This window comes from Phoenix dactylifera, chromosome 17 (genome assembly GCF_051530095.1).
Source record: "Phoenix dactylifera cultivar Ajwa chromosome 17, Ajwa_hap1_PhDact_Kaust_v1.1, whole genome shotgun sequence".
Classification (NCBI taxonomy): Eukaryota; Viridiplantae; Streptophyta; class Magnoliopsida; order Arecales; family Arecaceae; genus Phoenix; species Phoenix dactylifera.
In genome coordinates this window covers 1,091,986-1,097,649 of record NC_143206.1, presented here as the reverse complement: position 1 = coordinate 1,097,649, position 5,664 = coordinate 1,091,986, and the positions used below count along the sequence as shown (strand labels likewise).

The 5,664-nt window shown below is 40.9% G+C and overlaps 1 pseudogene; it reads right to left on the bottom strand.

Moving 5' to 3' along the window:
- Positions 1 to 2,254: 2,254 nt before the first annotated feature.
- LOC148699575 (agamous-like MADS-box protein AGL80 pseudogene) lies at positions 2,255 to 2,989 on the bottom strand (annotated as a pseudogene).
- Between the last annotated feature and the right edge of the window lie 2,675 nt (positions 2,990 to 5,664).

Here is a 5,664-nt window from a genome sequence, read left to right as displayed (position 1 = left end):
GGAGAAGTGACTAGACACTAACTCCTCTCAAGGAGGGGAAATCAAAAGATTGGTGCTGAGTATCTTGTACAGGGCTCTGCGGTTGGGAATGGCAGCTACGTGGGGCCTTGTTGGGACTTCAAGGATGGGCATGTTGACTTTGTGGCGCCTGTCATCCACTTTGGGAAGGGGAGTGATGACCCAGGTGCATTGGGATTTCATGTTAGCTCGGCTCGCGAGCTTGCTGCAGCCACTGCTAATCGGCGACCAACTGCAACAGGATCTAGATAGTGGCTGTCAGTGCTTGAACCTATTGCATGAGTAGTTGAAACTACTCAGGGGCTACTCCTAGGGCCGCTTGCGGTTTCGATGGGGTGGAGTTTTCTGTGGGTTCTACAAAGAGCAATTAGACTCCTCTAGTATATTTGGCTAAGTATTAGAAGGTGTTGGTTGTCCCCTATGAGACTTCATAGTGACAAGGTATTCGCTTTCCGAAGAGGAGACCTCTTGTATTGGGATCATAGCCCTTCAACTAGCACCAATCTATTGCCGCCGAAAACCGGCCTGATCTAGGTGTTGGGTGGGAGAGATGTTAGAGGGCTCAATCGAGAGCTGCTCGGGTCGTGCGAGGCTACTATTTGGAGTGGAAGGTTGTGTCCAGGATTTTGATCCACGACCAAGCTCCAACTTGAAGGGATCTTGGGCACACAAATATATAAATACATATGGTGTATATATTATTACATTGCACACACAAATATAAACACCACCACATACATGCAAGCACACACTCAAAGTATATATATGTACATAAGTACATATGTAGACATCTATGTTTCTTTTCCCTTCTATTTATTATTAAGATCAAAATTCTGATTTCAATGATGGTTAATTAAACATTTAATAAAATCTAATTTGATATGGGCCTTTAGTCCATTAGATTGTTTCCATATGAGATTATATCTACCTTCCTTTTCTTTGGAAAGTTTGATCTTTATAGATTTGCCTCCACCACATAGAAACAATTGGATAAGCTATTCCACCTTTGCTAATAATTTGAAGTGTTATGGAACTTCGTTCAATTGAACATGTGCAATGTGCATGCTACCACTTCCTTTAACACTTCATAATCATTATGGACTTACTTGGCCCCTTAGCTATGCATTAGGGGAGAAGCCGCATTTCACATATCCTTTTGGTATTATTGTACTATGAATCTATTATTCATATATGAGTTTAAGTTCATGCCATCTATGCATTGCTCCCCAGTTGTGTAAGTTAATATCACTCAGCAGAGAGACTACCTGTCACTTTAGCAAAGTAGCGGTCATATGGTAGACGACTATCGTTTATTTTTAGCATATCATTACATCTTCCGTGTGTTCTAAATTTGTCAAATCATTTCTGCAGATAGATCTTACTTAAAATATGTCTTAATCCCCTAGATTGCAAAATAGTAGCCAATAATATTAATTTTTTTTACCATAAACTAGACCTAATAAATGTTTTCTATATAGCACATTGATTCCACTAATAATGACATCCATCCTCCATGAAACATTTGTTTATTAGAACATCTATATTCATTCTTCCATCTGACAACCATTCGATGGAATGCTTGCCATTTAATTAGTTATGGAAGAACATAGACAGACATACAAATGCAGCGATATCTCTGACATTGTTAATAAGAATAAATTTAACATGGATTAGTATAAATAATTTTTTTCATTTGTAGTAATTAAAATATTGTTTTCTTATCAAAGGAAGTAGTTAAGTTTGATGTTCCTTTACAGAAAAGGAGAGAAAATTAAGGCAATATTTGCCTTAAAATATATTCGTTCATCCAAGGAACTGGTATCTATTTTGTTAATACCAGCAGTAGTTCGGTGATGTTTGGATTTAATTATAAAGATTGGCCAGCTCATGGGAGAAATTTCCGAATGAAACCGAACACAAGTTCCTTAATGTAAAGCCTTTTAAGGTTTGCAGCACCTCTTTGTCCCAAAGAGGACATCAAAGAAGGTAGATCTTTCTCGACTGCTTCAGTTCAGCGTGAAAAGAAAAAAAGAAAAATTTATATATATGTGCGAGCAAAGGAATGGACCAAGCTAATCATAGAAGAAACCCTTTCATGATTTAAATTTATTCATAATCGTGAGAATACCCAAGAAGAACAGCAGCAAAACAGACCCTAACCAAAAGCATCCATTAGTCAGACTAGAATTACTCACTGAAAGCAGAGGATTCGATTAAGACTGGAAACACTAGCACTAGCGGTAGGAGCAGCAGTAGAGATGCATCTTCACTTGAAAGGGAGGTAGCAGGGGTCAAGCCATGGGTTGGTATGGTCTATGTAGGGCTGCATCATCCCCGCGCCACCACCATAGATCATGTTGTCATTAGGGTTCATGACGTCCATGAACCAGCTCGGTCTCTCGAGAGCCTCCATCGCCGCCTCCATCGGCGTCTTCTCCTTCATCACCGGCGCCGCCGGCACTACTTGGCTCGACGCCTCGACCCTCTGCGAAGCCATCTGCGCGCTCAGCATCTCGATCCGCTCGTGCACCATCTTCATCTTCATCTCCACCATCCATGCAAGGCTTGTCACGTCCTGCATGCCGGCGTTGTGCAGGCTCCGCCCGGCGAGGCCTTCGTACATGAGCAGCGTGGTCTCGAGCTCGCGATTTTCGCGCTCCTGCCTGCGCACCTGGTCCTGCAGCTTCGTCACTCGCTGCAGGAGGAATCCTTCCTGGTCCATCATCTTCTTGGACTGCTCCATCTCCGGCATGCTCCGGAAGCGGGCGACGACTTGAGTCGCCTCGGGGACCGAGGGCCACACCACCGGGAGGGGCTCCTGGGGGCTGTAGACTACGAGGCAAGCTTTGACGTCGCAGAGCGTCGAGAGCTCGCTCACCTTCTTCACCAAGCCCTTCCTCCTCTTCTTCAAGGTGGCCCTCCGGTGGGAGTCGTTGGCGATCCATGCCAGGTTCACCTTCTTCCTAGCCATGGCCTCACAAGTATTTGTGGTGGGCTATGGGAACGATTTGCACCGTACTTATGGAAGAAAAGAGGAGGAAATCAGGAGATTTGGTGCAATTCAGATTTGATTAGGCGTGATGACTCATGGGTGCAATTAAGGTAAGAAATCATTGGGAGGATCTGGTGGTATTATTAGGAAGGCTTTGTCCGTGGAATCACAGGACTTGATTGATTATATGTGCATCTTGCAGCGAATAATCAACTTATAATCTTTTATATGACATAATTATGTGGGTTTAAGACTTGAATAGATGTGCATATTGCCTTTCATTGAGACACCTTTCCAATCTCATGCGCGAGAATCCCGCTATGAATTGAATCCATTTATAGTGAGTCTTCTGTTATTTCGTGGAAAGATTTGGTAATGCCCCAATGAATCCAAAAATAAAACGAAAGATGGACGAGACTATTTACCAAAAGAAGTAAAAACTGGATCGTGCCAACCAAATGCCATTTTAGTTCGGGGAAGTTTTTTGATTCTTGGATTAATAATCTCGGATGCTTTTCAAGGGCCCGGTCTGCAATAATATTAAATAATTGAAAGAAGTTGATGGTGAATCTTAGGTGCTTTGTAGGCTTGAGCTGTTGTGTCATGACTTTGGTTGCAGGATTGGTTCCAATGGAGACGAGCAATTCCTGTTTTCACAGCAGCCCGCATATACAATAACCCAAAGACTTATCAACATGCTTGCTCGTATATTTGGATCATGGCATTATTACTCTAGTGATTTTAAGGTGCAATACGATGAATTACAAGTAGATGATGTCATTATTTCATAACGCCTGGACATTGCTGCGACATGCGAAGAAGAATTGGCAATGTTTTCCAATCTCCAATTCCGAGCAATCCTGATGGAAGAACTCAACTATTCATGGAAGAGTTGGTGACCAAGTCCGTAGGATTTCTTTTTATAACATGCTTCACCTATCAAGACAGTCATGCAATATTAAGATGAGTATCATCTCCTACTCAACTATGAAAGATAAAAAAGAGAATTTATCTTTTCTCATAACAACCACATTTGTCCTATCACCATATCAAAGGTCTTTATAATCTTATACTCAGAACTCAAATTAAGAAGGGATTCGAATCATGTTATGTCTAAAATTAAGATGATAACAACTTGTTACATGTGTAGCTGAAAATATGTGACTCCTATTTGAGAAGTACATGAAAACAATTTTAGCAAAATTTATCTAGGAGAATCCTAAGAAAGAAGACTCATCTATGTCTCATACAGAGTGGCTGTAGTATTTTTCTCTCCGTTGAAAAATTTGTCAGCCAAATATGGAGCCCCTGTAAAACAAGTTATATTTTCAACTTAAAGTAGTGCCCTGCGCATAAAGTCTTATGCTTTCCACTACTGAAAATTGAGATCTATTGAACAAATATTCTGAAATTAAAATTAAGATAAAAATGACCGCATACTTTCTCCTGAATCTATAACAATTTTATCAAAAAAAAGGCATGAAGATATATAATCTAGAACAACATCAAGCTCCATCTAGACATTTTGGAAAGTTAAACATCCTAGCTTGTGACATTATCAAAATTACTCCCCTTGATCAGGATGAGAATCGCTACTTGATGGTTGACATGAAATTATAATTTTTTGCTATTCAATGAAGTTGCAGGATTAAAGTCAGTTTCGACATGAATTTTGCTACCTTCTACGATAGTGTGGGTACTCCTGCATTTACCTAGGCTTGCATTTCCAAAATCATAATTTTGAAACTGTTCCAATTCCAATAGTATCTTTGATAATATACTACTCTTTTGAGTTCAAATATTGAAAACAAGATTATACTTTTTTAGCCTTCTATGAAGCAGTTATAAATACACCTTCAATACTAGTGAACCTGAATTGCCAGAAAACTCCTGCCAAACTTAGGGTTGAATGTACCACGTACTAAAGAGGCTGGCTTCTGTACCATGTTCTTTTTAGCACAAGTCACAGCTAATGTCTCCAGAAACCATGAGATGTCACTACTAGCCGGTGCCAAAGAAGAACCATAATTTTAAGTTCACTTAGATTCCTCCTTTCGTGATGCAGGATAATAGTGGAAGCCCCAGGATGCCAGAGTTTTCCACCAATATGGGTATGAACGAGAGGTAATGTTGATGCATGATGAAACCAGAACAACCTAAGCACATGGAATAATTGCTGGATATATACTTGCAAAAATGAGCTAATGGCATGGTGAGGCTGATTCTCCTCCGTTTTTTAGCTTTGGTAAGTAATAGATTACAAATTTGATACTAAAATTTCCTATGCGCCAGTGGTCCTCATTTAGGATACACTCTTGGTCAATATGGCAGTGATGAGACCAAAATCTTGGAGAAACCACGAGGCCTCGACACCTTTCTAACAAATCTATGCTCGATATGTAGTTTTGATTTTTTCATGAAATTGGCATAGATTATTAAACTATATAGGGCAATAAAACTTACATAAAGATGAAGCCAATTGATGCCGCCATGACCTCCAGACAGGGCCGGCTCGGGCCTTAGGCGACTGAGGCGGTCGCCTAAGGCCCCCACCCCACGGTCCCCACAGGCCACAGCATAGTTTTTTTTAATTTATTTAAGCCGAGCTGGAACTCCTTGACACCCCCACCCCTGAGCGGACCGTAGCCTTCTGC